We start from the raw sequence: 13,172 nt of genomic DNA on the forward strand, positions 1-13,172 counted from the left end.
ATAATATAACTAGAGGGCGGATTGCCCCGCCCCAGCTATCATTTCAATGAATGTGCTCAGTGGCGTTTTGAAGCACCCGGAAACCTGCCGGAAGTAGAATTATTGGTTTGATTTTGTACCCCCATAGAGTTATGAGCATGCGCACTAGTGTCCTTTTTGCGTTCTACGGCAGCCCGTGTGTCAAGGATTGAACGCGAGATATTTATTAAATACACTCGAGATGCCTATGTATATGTAAATGCATATGTGTTTATGTATAATATGTTTACATATTTATATCTATATATACAAATATCTCTCAGTATGTTTTGCTCGCGCATGTATTTCTCCCCGCCTGCAGTTCCAGCTTTGGCCACTGGGGTGGCAGCTTCAATGTTTCTCAGCAACTCTGGGGGCTTGCTCCCGACCGGATCATACCGGATCATAAACCCGGAAAGGAATGCTGCCCAGGCTAGTCAGGAAGAGACGCGCCTTGTTTTTGTTTTTTTACTTTATAACCCAGTATTGTTTTTAAACTTATAGAAACACTTGTATTACTAAGTATGAACTTCAAAGCGGGACTTTACTAACTAGTGAACTCTACATTGAACAACCAACCGTAAACTACACTCTGCAACCTGGTAAGAATATAACGTTTATAATAAAACTGTATGTTATGGGTTTTCAGTTAGCTCTGGTCCATAGCGTTAGAAGGACTTCTCCTAGACGCTACTATACTTTACATTCTTTCTCCTCACACCGCGGTAGCGCAGCCTCTCGTCTTTAGTCAAAATAAAAAATACACTTTCGCTATTCACCAAAACAAAGAGGGTTTTATGGAGCTGAGAGTCTACTCTACTTAGTGGGAACACTCTGATCCCTCCACCTCACGTCTAAAACACACTTTATGACCAAAATAAAATATTTCAACGGAAGGAAACATTGTTTTTGGTTACTCCACTGCGCCCTCTACTGATCTGGTCAATGGAATTTTCCTATTGACCAGATTCTTCCCTCCGGTGAAATAATTTATTTTCTGGACATAAAGTGTGTTTTAGACGTGAGGTGGAGGGTTCACAGTGTTCCCACTAAGTAGAGTAGACTCTCAGCTCCATAAAACCCTCTTTGTTTTGGTGAATAGCGAAAGTGTATTTTTTATTTTGACTAAAGACGAGAGGCTGCGCTACCGCAGTGTGAGGAGAAAGAATGTAAAGTACCATAGTAGCGTCTAGGAGAAGTCCTTCTAACGCTATGGACCAGAGCTAAGTTTAAGTTGTCAGAATGCACTGTCAGTCAGTCAGGGTGAATTCTGTCTGTCTGTCTGTCTGACTGTCTGTCTGTCTGTCTGTCTGTCTGACTGACTGACTGACTGACTGACTGACTGACTGACTGACTGACTGTCTGACTGTCTCACTGACTGTCTGTCTGTCACAAGTTACTACTTGTGGAGCCACTTCCTCAAACTAGTGACACTCACACCAACACTCACGCACATCTTTTAACCACTTAAAGGGATATTTCACTTTTTTTTTTAAAGTTACATTTCACTTAAAAAAAAAGCCCCTCAGACAGTTTTTAAGTGTCTTGATTCAGTATTTAGATATTTGATATTAGAGATGTCCCGATACCGCCTGCCTTGACACGTGCTAAAGCCATACATGGGCAACTGGCGGCCCGGGGGCCACATGCGGCCCCCACCTTCGCTTAATGCGGCCCACAGGTTAATATCAGAATAGTGATATATTATTATGATTCTAAACATGCAAACATGACCCGCTTTAATTACTTCAATAATAATAATAATAACTTGGATTTATATAGCGCCTTTCAGAAACCCAAGGGCGCTTTACAGTACACAAAATAACAAATTAATTGCCAAAAGCCTGAGTAAATAAATGTCTCTTCAGTGCGGACTTGAAGGAGTCCAATGTTGCCATCTGGCAAATCTCCATTGGGAGAGAGTTCCAGAGGTCAGGGGCTGCCACGCTGAAAGCTCTATCGCCAAGGGTCCGCCTGTTGCTTCACTCTATATAAGTAGCTTAATGACTAGTATTACAATTACATTGTCTTTTTTCACGTTCAATGTATGTGTGTGTGTGTGTGTGTGTGTGTGTGTGTGTGTGTGTGTGTGTGTGTGTGTGTGTGTGTGTGTGTGTGTGTGTGTGTGTGTGTGTGTGTGTGTGTGTGTGTGTGTGTGTGTGTGTGTGTGTGTGTGTGTGTGTGTGTGTGTGAGACCGACCAGTTGGTCGAATCTTACATTATCACCATAGCATTTATGGAATGAATATCAAGTCCATTAACCTGAACTCTACACCAGGAGTGATGTAACTCTGATGATGCAGAGGGACACTATGTTTCCACTCACTCCAGACCAGAGGAACACATTACATATACTGTCAGGACATTCTAGTCACACAAAAGTAGCAAAAATAGCCGATCTACAAGCCAAAACGCTTCGCACGGCGACACGTTTTGAGCTTGTAGATCGGCTATTTTTGACATTTTTTTGTGCTATTTTTGAATTGGAATCCTGAAAAGTAAACATTTTATTTTATTTTAAATGCATTTAGTTATACTTATGTTAACTTAATGAACTTAAATACAAATACATTGGACATAAAAAAGACAATATAATGTTAATACTAGTCATTAAGCTACAAATATATACTGAAGTAATTAAAGCGAGTCATGTTTGTATGTTTGGAATTGTAAACTGAATCAATAATATATCACTATTCTGATAATATAGTTTGTTGATTACTTTTGACGCAGAAATGGAGTAATGTTATTAAACGGTCTTAAAAGTCCTTAAATGGTAACTTTATAAATGTGCAGATACCCTGTAGCCTATACACTTGTACTGTATGTTGGTTTGTTGGTTTGTTTCATGTGGGGACCCCCTGGGTGTGATCGACTGACTGGTCTACAGTCTTAATGTTAACTCATTTTGGACGGGAAAGGATTTGATTACTTGTTAGACATCAAATCCAAGTTGTAAAGTCACTGGGTGTGTGTGAGGGCTCAACTTCTGCCAAGAACACACGCGCACGCACACACACACACACACACACACACACACACACACACACACACACACACACACACACACACACACACACACACACACACACACACACACACACACACACACTACATTCAATTCAATTCAATGGGCTTTATTGGCATGAGAAAACATACGTTTACATTGCCAAAGCAGAAAGCACAATACAACAATACAGCAATACAATCAAAACAAAAAATATGTACATTTGAAAGTCAGAATCTTCAATAGATCAATTTCTATGTACCAAGATCACTGGGTGCAGGTATAGCGCCGGAATATACACAATGATTAGTCTTTAGGGTGGTTGTGTTCCGTTTGATATCCTTTTCCTATCACAGCAACTCACAAATCTTGCTGCTGTGTTTGCACATTGTTGTACTTCGCCTAGCAGATATGGGAGTTTTTTGTCATTGGTCATGTTTTCAAAATCTCCGTGTGTGGTTGTAATCTGTGGGAAGTATGTGTCTGTATGTTTGTGATTTGCTCAGGACATTGCTTTCTGTGAGGAAGTTTAGAATTCTGTGGTTGAGGATCATGCAGAGGATCTTTCCGAGGTTGCTGTTTACACAGATCCCGCGGTAGTTATTTGGGACATATTTGTCTCCACTTTTGTGGAGTGGCGTTATCAGCCCTTGATTCCATGTGCTGGGGAAGATCCCAGAGCTGAGCACGATATTTAGGAGTTTTAGTATGGCTATTTGGAATTTGAGGTCGGTGAATTTTATCATTTCATTTAGAATACCGTCTGCCCCGCAGGCCTTCTTGGTTTTAAGTGTTTTTATTTTGTCTTGTAGTTCTTTTAGGTTGATTTGGGAATCTAGTGGATTCTGGTAGTCTTTTACGGCTGACTCTAGGTTTTGTAGTTTATCTTTTATTTGTTTTTGCTCTTTGTTCTTCTCGATTGGGCCAAAGAGGCTAGAAAAATGGTTCACCCATATATCTCCATTTTGGATGGGTAGTTCGTCCTGTTTTAGCTTATTTAGTCTGTTCCAGTTTTCCCAGAAGCTGTTTGTCTGTATGGAATCCTCGATATCTTGCAGTTGGTTTCTAACATGTTGATCTCTTTTTTCTCTTACTGTTTTCTTGTATTGTTTCAGTGTTTCCCCATATTGGAGACGTGTGTTGTGGTTGTCTGGGTCTCTGTGTTTTTGGTTTGATAGTTTCCTTAATTTTTTCCTGAGATTATTGCAATCATTATCGTACCATTTGTCATTCTCAAAATTTTTCCTGGCTTTCCTGTTTGATACTTTTAGGTTTGCTAGTGAGGCTGTTAGTTCAAATATATGATTGAGGCCTTCTACTTTCACTGTTTTCTTCAAAGGTTTTTTCTAGGAACTGATCCAGTTGTGATTGGACTTGTTTTTGCCTAATAGCATTTTGGAAAGCTTCTGCGCTGTGTTCATTCCATTTGTAACGTTTTCTTATAGTATGTAGTTTGTTTGGCGTTTGTTCTTTGTGTCTGTGTGTTGATCTGTTTAGATAAGCTGTGGTTCTGTTGTGGTCTGACAGGGGTGTTTGCGGGCTGACTGTGAAAGCTCTGAGCGATGCCAGGTTTATGTCCGTGATAAAGTAATCTACCGTGCTGTTTCCCAGGGATGAGCTGTATGTATATCTACCGAAGGAGTCCCCTCGGAGTCTACCGTTAACGATGTACAGACCCAGTGAGCGACAGAGCTGTAGCAGTTGTGACCCATGTTTGTTTGTTGTTTTGTCGTGATTGTATCTCGGGGGACATGTTGGGGAGCTGATGTTTCCCCCTCCTGGTAAGTGTTTGTTTCCCTGTGTGTTGAGGGTGTCAGGCCCTTGTCCTGTTCTGGCATTGAACAGGACAAAACAAGATGGCCGCAGGGTGAAGCCGCAGCGTGAAACCTCTCTCTCGCCAACCCCGAAAATAATGAGTAAAACTCGGAAATAAGAAAGCAAACAATGTACAATAATAGCCTTAAAAAGTAATGAATCTACGCTCTGGAGAAACAACAAAGCCTGAGAATATACTGCTAAAAAAGAAGGGTGAAGGAGCAAACGTGGAATCTACTATGGCAAACAAAGGGGAGCTGCAGCAATTGTTTGCGGATCTGAAAGACTCCCTGACTAAAGAAATCCAGGAGTTCAGAAATGACTTCAAAGCCTTCCGACATGATACAGAAAAGGATATTAAAACAATTATGGAACAAACAGCGGATCTGCGCAAGGACATGGAGAAAACAGCAAAGCGTGTGGACCAGCTGGAGACGAGAGTGAGCGACCTGGATGACGCAGAGAATACGCATCAAAAGCAGGTGAAACAGACCAAGACCCGAATGGAGGAACTGGCAGACCAGGTGGATTATTTGGAAAATAAATCCAGGCAAAATAATGTCTGTATCTATAATGTCAAAGAAAAAAGTGAAGGCAGCAATATGACCGAGTTTCTCCAAAGATTAATAACAAACATTTTGGAGGTGCCAGGTGATGCCAATATAATCAGAGCGCACCGCATGGGCATATACAAAGAGCAAACAAACTTTACAAGACCGATTATTGCAGCCTTCCTAAGCTTTGACACAAAGAAAAGAGTGCTTAAAGCAGCATGGGATAAAAAAGAAGTGCTGTATGAGGATGAGCGGATTTATTTTGACAATGATTATACATATAAAACAAGACAACAGAGAGCTCTGTATAAACCAATTCGGGCATCCTTGAAACTACAAAACATCAAGACGCACATCCTTGCGCCAGCTAAATTGAAGGTCTTCAATGAAGATGGAACATTTACAACGTACTCAAATTCAACAGAGGCAGCCAGAGACTTGGAAAAGAGAGGACTATATAAAGCAGAGCGTGGAAAAGTCACAGAGGAAAAGAAGAGTGGTTAATTACCAGCGCAAAGGAGTTCACAAACGGAAAAAAATGAATTCAGGTACCAACACATTATAAGACTAATATTTTCGTTATTTTTGATAAAAAGAAGAATGGTTAATTACCAGCACAAAGGAGTCTACAAACGGAAAAAATGGAGTTCAGGTACCAAGACATTATAAGACTAATATTTTCGTTATCTTAGAGAAAAAGAAGAATGGTTAATTACCAGCACAAAGGAGTCCACAAACGAAAACATGTAATTCAAGTACCAAGACATTATAAGACTATTTTCCGTTATCTTAAAGTTGAATATGGCAAAAAACAAAAAAAGAGGAGGGAGGAAAAGTAGATAACTTGGAAAAAAAAAAAAAAAAACTACTCCCTTTCTATCTATTGCTGTGATTATTATTTTTGTTATTATTATTGTTATTATTATTAATACTATTTGATTAAGCTGGGTAGTTAGTTAATCTAAAGTGTTGATTTTTGCAATATATTTAAAGTTTTTTTCCTTTGTACTTTTTTTTTTTTTTTTTTTTTTTTTTAATGAATTTTCTTTTTGGGTGTGTACAGAATTTGGTGACGAGACAATATGATTTAAGTAATAAATAATTAAAAAGAATCTAGTGATTGCTCAAATGATTAGTAGGATTGTAGGATATTGTACTGCCAGGTCAGGATGTTATTTTTTGACCTGGAATACAATAATCATCCTTTTTTTTGTTTCCTTTTTTTTACTAATCAAATAGCCAAGAATGTGCTGAGAATAAATAGTTGTCGTTAGATTGAAAGAATTAAGAGGGGTTGGGGGGGGGGGGGGGGGGGGTGATGAAATAAGGCAGGTTACAGCATGTATGGCAAATTGTGTGTGTTTTTATGGTTGGTTGTGAATGTGTGTGTTATGTGTTTAATAGTTCACAAACTTAAGGGAAGAAGTTGTTTACTGAATTTTGTTTATTATGATTACGATTAATCTACCAAGAAAAGGGTTTAAATTAGCTCACATTAATATCTGCAGCCTGAGAAATAAAATTATTGAAGTATCAGAATTATTATTGCTGGGTATACAGGTATTAGCATTATCAGAAACCCACCTGGATGATACTTTTAATGATGAGGTACTGGGTATTCAGGGGTATAATATTTTTAGAAGGGACAGGAATAGATATGGAGGGGGGGTGGCAGTTTATGTACAGAATCATATTCCAGTCAAATTAAGACCTGATTTAATGGCTGCAGATATTGAAGTGATTTGGCTGCAAATTAATTTACCACATGTAAAACCCCTGCTTATAGGATGTGTATATAGACCACCAAGTGCAAATATGGATTATCTTAACCAACTTTGTTTTATGTTAGATAAAGTATGTGATCTTGGTCATGAAATTTATTTTTTAGGTGATACAAATATTGACTGGAACTCATCTAATTGCCCACTTAAAGAGAAGCTTCAATCAACTGCTAGAACATGTAATTTAATTCAGATAGTGGAAAAACCAACAAGAGTGTGGATAAGGAGAGATGGTGGTAAAAGTGAAACGTGCATTGATCATATATTCACAAACTGTAGTTATTTATGCTCCAAAGCATTATCCATACCAGTCGGGTGTACTGATCATAATTTAATAGTAGCTATAAGAAAAGCAAAGGTGCCCAAATCAGGACCAAAAATAGTTTATAAGAGATCAATGAAAATATTTAATGAAGATGTATTTACAGATGATATTAAAAACATATGTTGGAAGAAAGTATTGGACAAGGAAAATCCAGACGATGCACTTGAAGTCTTTAATACATTATTTTTACAAATTATTGAAAAACATGCTCCTATTAGAAAATACTCAGTAAGAAATCTGAAATCACCCTGGTTGGATAATGAATTAAGAGAAGCAATGAGATTGAGAGATGAAGCAAAACAAGCAGCGATCCTATCAAGTTTTGAGTCTGATTGGCAAATCTATAAGAAGCTACGAAATTATGTGACAGCTCAAAACAAAAAGAAAAAACAATTGTTTTATGAGAACAAAATTAAAAATGTGAAAAACGATAAAAAGAAAATGTGGAATGTTGTAAATGACATGATGGGCAGAAAACCAAAATCTTGCCCATCTTATCTTGAAGTGGATGGAAAATATTTGACCAAGCCAGTTGACATTGCTAATTATTTTGATGATTATTTTTATTCTAAGATCAACTGTTTTAGGAGCAACATGCAAGTATAAATCCCTCAACTACATTAATTAAAAACTCAATGAATAATAAGAACTGTAAATTTAAACTAGCAAAAGTAACCGTTAATGAAGTTGAGTGTCTGCTTACTAAATGTAAAGATAGACCACCAGGGGTTGACGATTTAGATGTTAAATTTCTTAGTTTGGTTGCTAATTTCATTGCTGTCCCTGTTTGTCATATTGTTAACTTGAGCATTGAGAAATGCATCTGTCCTCAAGCTTGGAAGATAGCTAAAATCATTCCACTTACAAAAAATACAGCTGCACCATTTTCTGGTACAAACAGTCGCCCTATAAGCTTGTTACCAGCTTTAGGAAAGGTAATGGAGAGAATTATCTTTCAACAAATACAACTTTATTTTGATGTGAATGGATTAAATACAGAATATCAGCATGCCTATAGGCCTGGTCACTCTACATGCACGGCCTTGACACAGATGACCGATGATTGGCAATGTGAGATGGATAATGGAAGATTGGTGGGGGCTGTTTTACTTGATTTTAGTGCAGCGTTTGATTTGATAGATCATCTGTTGTTACTGGATAAGCTTAAACAATATGGTTTCACTGTCACTGCATTAAATTGGATGGAGAGTTACTTAAGTGACAGAAAGCAGACAGTTTTCTTTAATGGTAGTTTTTCAAAGATCAGTCGGCTTAATTGTGGAGTCCCTCAGGGAAGTTGTTTAGGACCACTATTGTTTTCAATTTTTATAAATGATCTTCCGTTAGTTCTACATAAAGCTCAAATTTCAATGTATGCAGATGACTCGACCATATATGCTGCAGGAATGACCACAGATGAGATTAATAATATTTTGGAAAATGAATTAAAGTTAGTAACAGAATGGGTAAAGAGTAATAAACTTGTACTGAATGTTGGTAAGACAAAGTCTATATTAATGGGATCAAAGTATCAGATGTTATTTGAACCAAAATTGAATTTGAATATAAACAACATTCCAATTGACCAGGTACGAGAGACAAAACTTTTAGGTATTACTTTCAACAACACTCTATCATGGTCCCATCATGTTGATAATACTGTGAGCAAAATGGGAAGGGCTGTTTCAGTTACAAGAAGAATTTCTAAGGGACTGCCACCAGATGTCATTAGACAGGTCTTAAACACTTTAGTTCTGTCACAGCTTGATTATTGTTTTGTTATTTGGTCTAGTGCCTCAATGATCGATATTAAGAAACTACAAGTTGTTCAAAATAAAGCTGCACGTTGTGCGTTAAATTGCTCCTATAGAACTAATGTAAAAGACATGCATGACAGTCTGAGATGGTTGTCTGTTAGTCAAAGGGCTACTTATTGTTTAGTTAATTTCATCAGAAACATAAAAGTTACACAATCTCCAGAAATATTATATAAAAGGTTATTAAAACATTGTACTCATCATGAATATCAAACAAGACATGCAATTGAAGGAAGGTTGAATTTTCCCAAAGTTAAAACATCTGTTATACAGAAAACTGTTATGTATAGAGCTATTGGAAGATGGAATTCATTGCCGAGTTATATTGTTCAAGCCAATACAAAAGAGGGTTTCAAAATTATGGTAAAACAGTACCTTCCAATATTTCATGAACTTTAATGATTTTGTGTTTAACCTTTGACATCTTATTGACTTGTTTGTTATTATCATGAAATGTATGGTTTGGGAAAAAAAAGAAAAAAAGAAAAGAAAAAGGAAATAATAACAATAATAATAATGTATGGGTAACCCTTTTCTCCCTTTGATCATGAAATGTACAAAATTGTAAAATTGTAAATGTATTTCTGAATTTTTGTAGGTGAACTATTGTCTTTGTCTGTGTTTGTATCTATGTTCGTTCTGTATGATGTGTATTTGGGTGTGTCGGACCCCAGGAAGAATAGCCATGCTTAGTGCAAGTGCTAATGGGGATCCATAATAAAGTAAAGTAAAGTAAAGGTCTCCACAAATTACAATGTGACCGTGTGCCTGGAAACGGCTGATATCCTCTTCTAGTGTGGGGAAAAAGTCCTCTGTAAAGTAAGGGGATTCAATTGGGGGGATGTAGGTGGCACACAGGTAGAATTTTTTTTCGGTTGTGGTAAGTTCCTTGTTTAATTCCAGCCAGATGGAAGAAGTTCCAGTTTTTACTAGCTTAATGGCGTGGATTAGTTCTGATTTGTACCATATTAGCATACCTCCAGAGTCCCTTCCCTGGGTGACTCCTGACAGTTTTGTAGATGGTACCACGATTTCTCTGTAGCCAGTAGGACAGCCAGTGGGGCCGTCCCCTCTGTGCCATGTCTCTTGTAGAACAATGATGTCTATGTTTGCAATCTCTTTGGCAAAGTCTGGGGTTCTGCTCTTGATGCCAAGGGCAGTCGACCTCAAACCTTGTATATTCCAGGATGATATAGTGAGTGATTTGTACTCCATTGTTCACATTGTTGTTACATTCCAGGGGTTCTGCCCTGGGCCCATGCTGTGTAGAATTCCCTGAACATCTGCCCGATGCTGTGTGTGCTGAGGATGGCTCTGGTCACCGCCTGTGCGTATGTGTATGGTTGGAGAGGGAGGGGGAGAGTGGGCGGTGGTGAGGCTGAGAGTGTATGGGATGGACATCAGTGGTGTGGGCCACCCTGTTGTGTGGCATGGGGTCTGGATGGGGCGGAGGGGTGTCTAGGAGAGGGTCTGCTAGGTTGATAGGGGTGGTGACGTCTAGTAGAGTGTCCTCTGTGTGCAGTGCGGTGTCCTCTGGGTGTAGGATGTTGTCCACGGTGGTTGCGTGTGTAGGGTGTTGTGTCTGTAGGGTAGTCGCGGTCGAGTGCGATGTCCTTCAGGCTCTTTGCAAAGGTTGGGATATCAGCCTTGCGGATGTGTACCTGGTCGTGTAGGCTTCCCTTGTGCAGGGTTGGGTGTTCTGCGAAGTGGACCTTACTCTTCCTTGCACAGATTCTGGAAGTCTGTGCGTTGATTGCGTTGATGTAGTCGTATTCGACGTCGCCTCTGTGTAGCAGTGCCGAGATGACTACTTCTGCGTTGGGGAATGTTGAGGTGGCTTTTTCTATCATTCCCTTGGTAGATGTAACCATCTCGTGGTCTTCCTGTACCCATATGTCGTTTGTGCCGGTGTGGATTATTATATGGCTGGGGGAGCCCAGCCGGTCCCTTGTCAATAGCTCCATTGCACGTGTTGTGTTTCGACATCTGATGTGTTCAACTCTGTGCTTTGGGAAGAGCTTTCTTGCATCGATGTATTTCCCATTTGAGTCAGGCACACACACACACAGGCACACACACACACACACACACACACACACACACACACACACACACACACACACACACACACACACACACACACACACACACACACACACACACACACACACACACACACACCAACACTAAGGTCTCAGAGGCACTTGCCTGTAGGGCAAGTACACTTGCCCGAAAAGTAAATTGTCCATTATAAAATGATAGGTATTTTTTTTTTATTACCGTTCAATTGGGGTGGGACACATGCCGTACTCGTCTCACGCTCACGCCCACCGGTATAGTAGAGTTAAATAGTCGCAACGTTTTTTCTACATCTCATTGTGGCTTTTTAAAATAGTTAAACAAGTGCCTGGCAGTGCAAATATTTAATTGGCAAATGCAAAAAAAGTGGCTACTCCTTTTTTTTTTTAATAATATTTTAAAGTGCAATAACAGTAAAAAAATAAAAAATAAATAAAACTGTAGGTCTGTTTTAGCAGCAACCACTGTAGTGTAAACAAAATAAACCACATCTCTCATTGTGGCTTTTTTTAAAAGTTATCAGGCAGGTATCATCTTGGACATGGATTAACCCAATTAAAACAACACCAGAAGATCACATCGGCTGCAGTGGAGGTCGCTGAGCTGATGTTCTTTGTTATCTCCTCGAAGGGTTCCAGTACTGTCACTGTTTTTTCCAACAATGACCACTCGTTGGCTGACAGTGTTGCTGGCAGGTTGTGGTCCGCTTGATATGCACAGAGGGCTCGTTTCTGTTCCAGTAGGCTTTTTATCATATACAGCGAGCTGTTCCACATTGACTGAACGTCTTGCTGAAGACGTTTTGTGTCCTGCTGTAGCTCTAATTGAACGTCTTCAAAGCGGGACTGTGCATCTTGAGAATGTTTGAAATTAGTCACTATTCTCCTTGCATTGGCGAGGGCATCATGTACACTGCGCTGGGAGAGAATCCCCTCGAGAACAACTAGCTGCAGTGTGTGTGCCAAGCAGGCCAAACTATCAACCGGCACCTCATCCATCGCCTTTTTCATGTTACTTGCGTTGTCTCGCAAAATTACGTGTACTTTAGCCAGTGGGATCTTCCAGTTATCCAGCATCTCCTTCATTGTGGTTTTAATCAACTCGCTGGTGTGTGAGCCCCTGCACTCTTTAACCTGCAGCACCGCGCTGTTAAAAGCATAATTCTCCACACTCACCCAATATTCAGTGAGACGTATTAGCGACATTGGGCTAACGTCAGAGGACCAGATGTCAGTAGTGAAACTCATATTTTTAACATCTTTTAACTGAACTGCTAACCGCGACGACACTCTGTCGTATAGTTCTGGTAAAGCAGTCTCTGATATGTATTTCCTGGACGGGATATTATATTTTGGCTCAAGGTGTTCGATCAGGCTGCGAAAGCCAACATTATCAACAACAGAGAGAGGCTGATCATCCAGCGCAATGAAATTGAGCACCTTCTCTGTGATTCCTTTAGCCTTCGGGGCGTCTGCAGAAAGTTTTTCACGCTTCTTGAAAGCATCAGGGATCTTCTGCTGTGTGCATTGTTTTTCTCGTTTAGCTTGCTCCAGCTCCTCGTGTTCTTTCTTGTGGTGTTTTTGTAGATGCTTGCCCAAATTGGTGGTATTAAACGATGAAATACTTTGTCCACCCCTCGGAACATTGGCTTCACATACATTGCACTTTGCTGTGCTGCTTTTTGGCGTCTCAATTGTAAAATATCTCCAAATTAAGGACATGTTTATTTTTTTTGTGCCGGCTCCACCAAACTAAAACACTTCCTTGAGCGGGGCC

The 13,172-nt window shown here is 39.5% G+C and overlaps 1 protein-coding gene across 1 annotated transcript in view; it reads left to right on the forward strand.

The window, feature by feature from the left end:
• Positions 1-498: 498 nt before the first annotated feature.
• LOC308081226 (uncharacterized protein) overlaps positions 499-13,172 on the forward strand; it is a gene marked incomplete at its 3' end in the record, with an annotated part of 65,600 nt that continues 52,926 nt past the window's right edge. Inside the window, exon 1 of the mRNA XM_080457615.1 lies at positions 499-620. The remainder of the gene's footprint in view (positions 621-13,172) is intronic.

This window comes from Gymnoscopelus braueri, assembly GCF_963280865.1.
Source record: "Gymnoscopelus braueri genome assembly, contig: SCAFFOLD_83, whole genome shotgun sequence".
Classification (NCBI taxonomy): Eukaryota; Metazoa; Chordata; class Actinopteri; order Myctophiformes; family Myctophidae; genus Gymnoscopelus; species Gymnoscopelus braueri.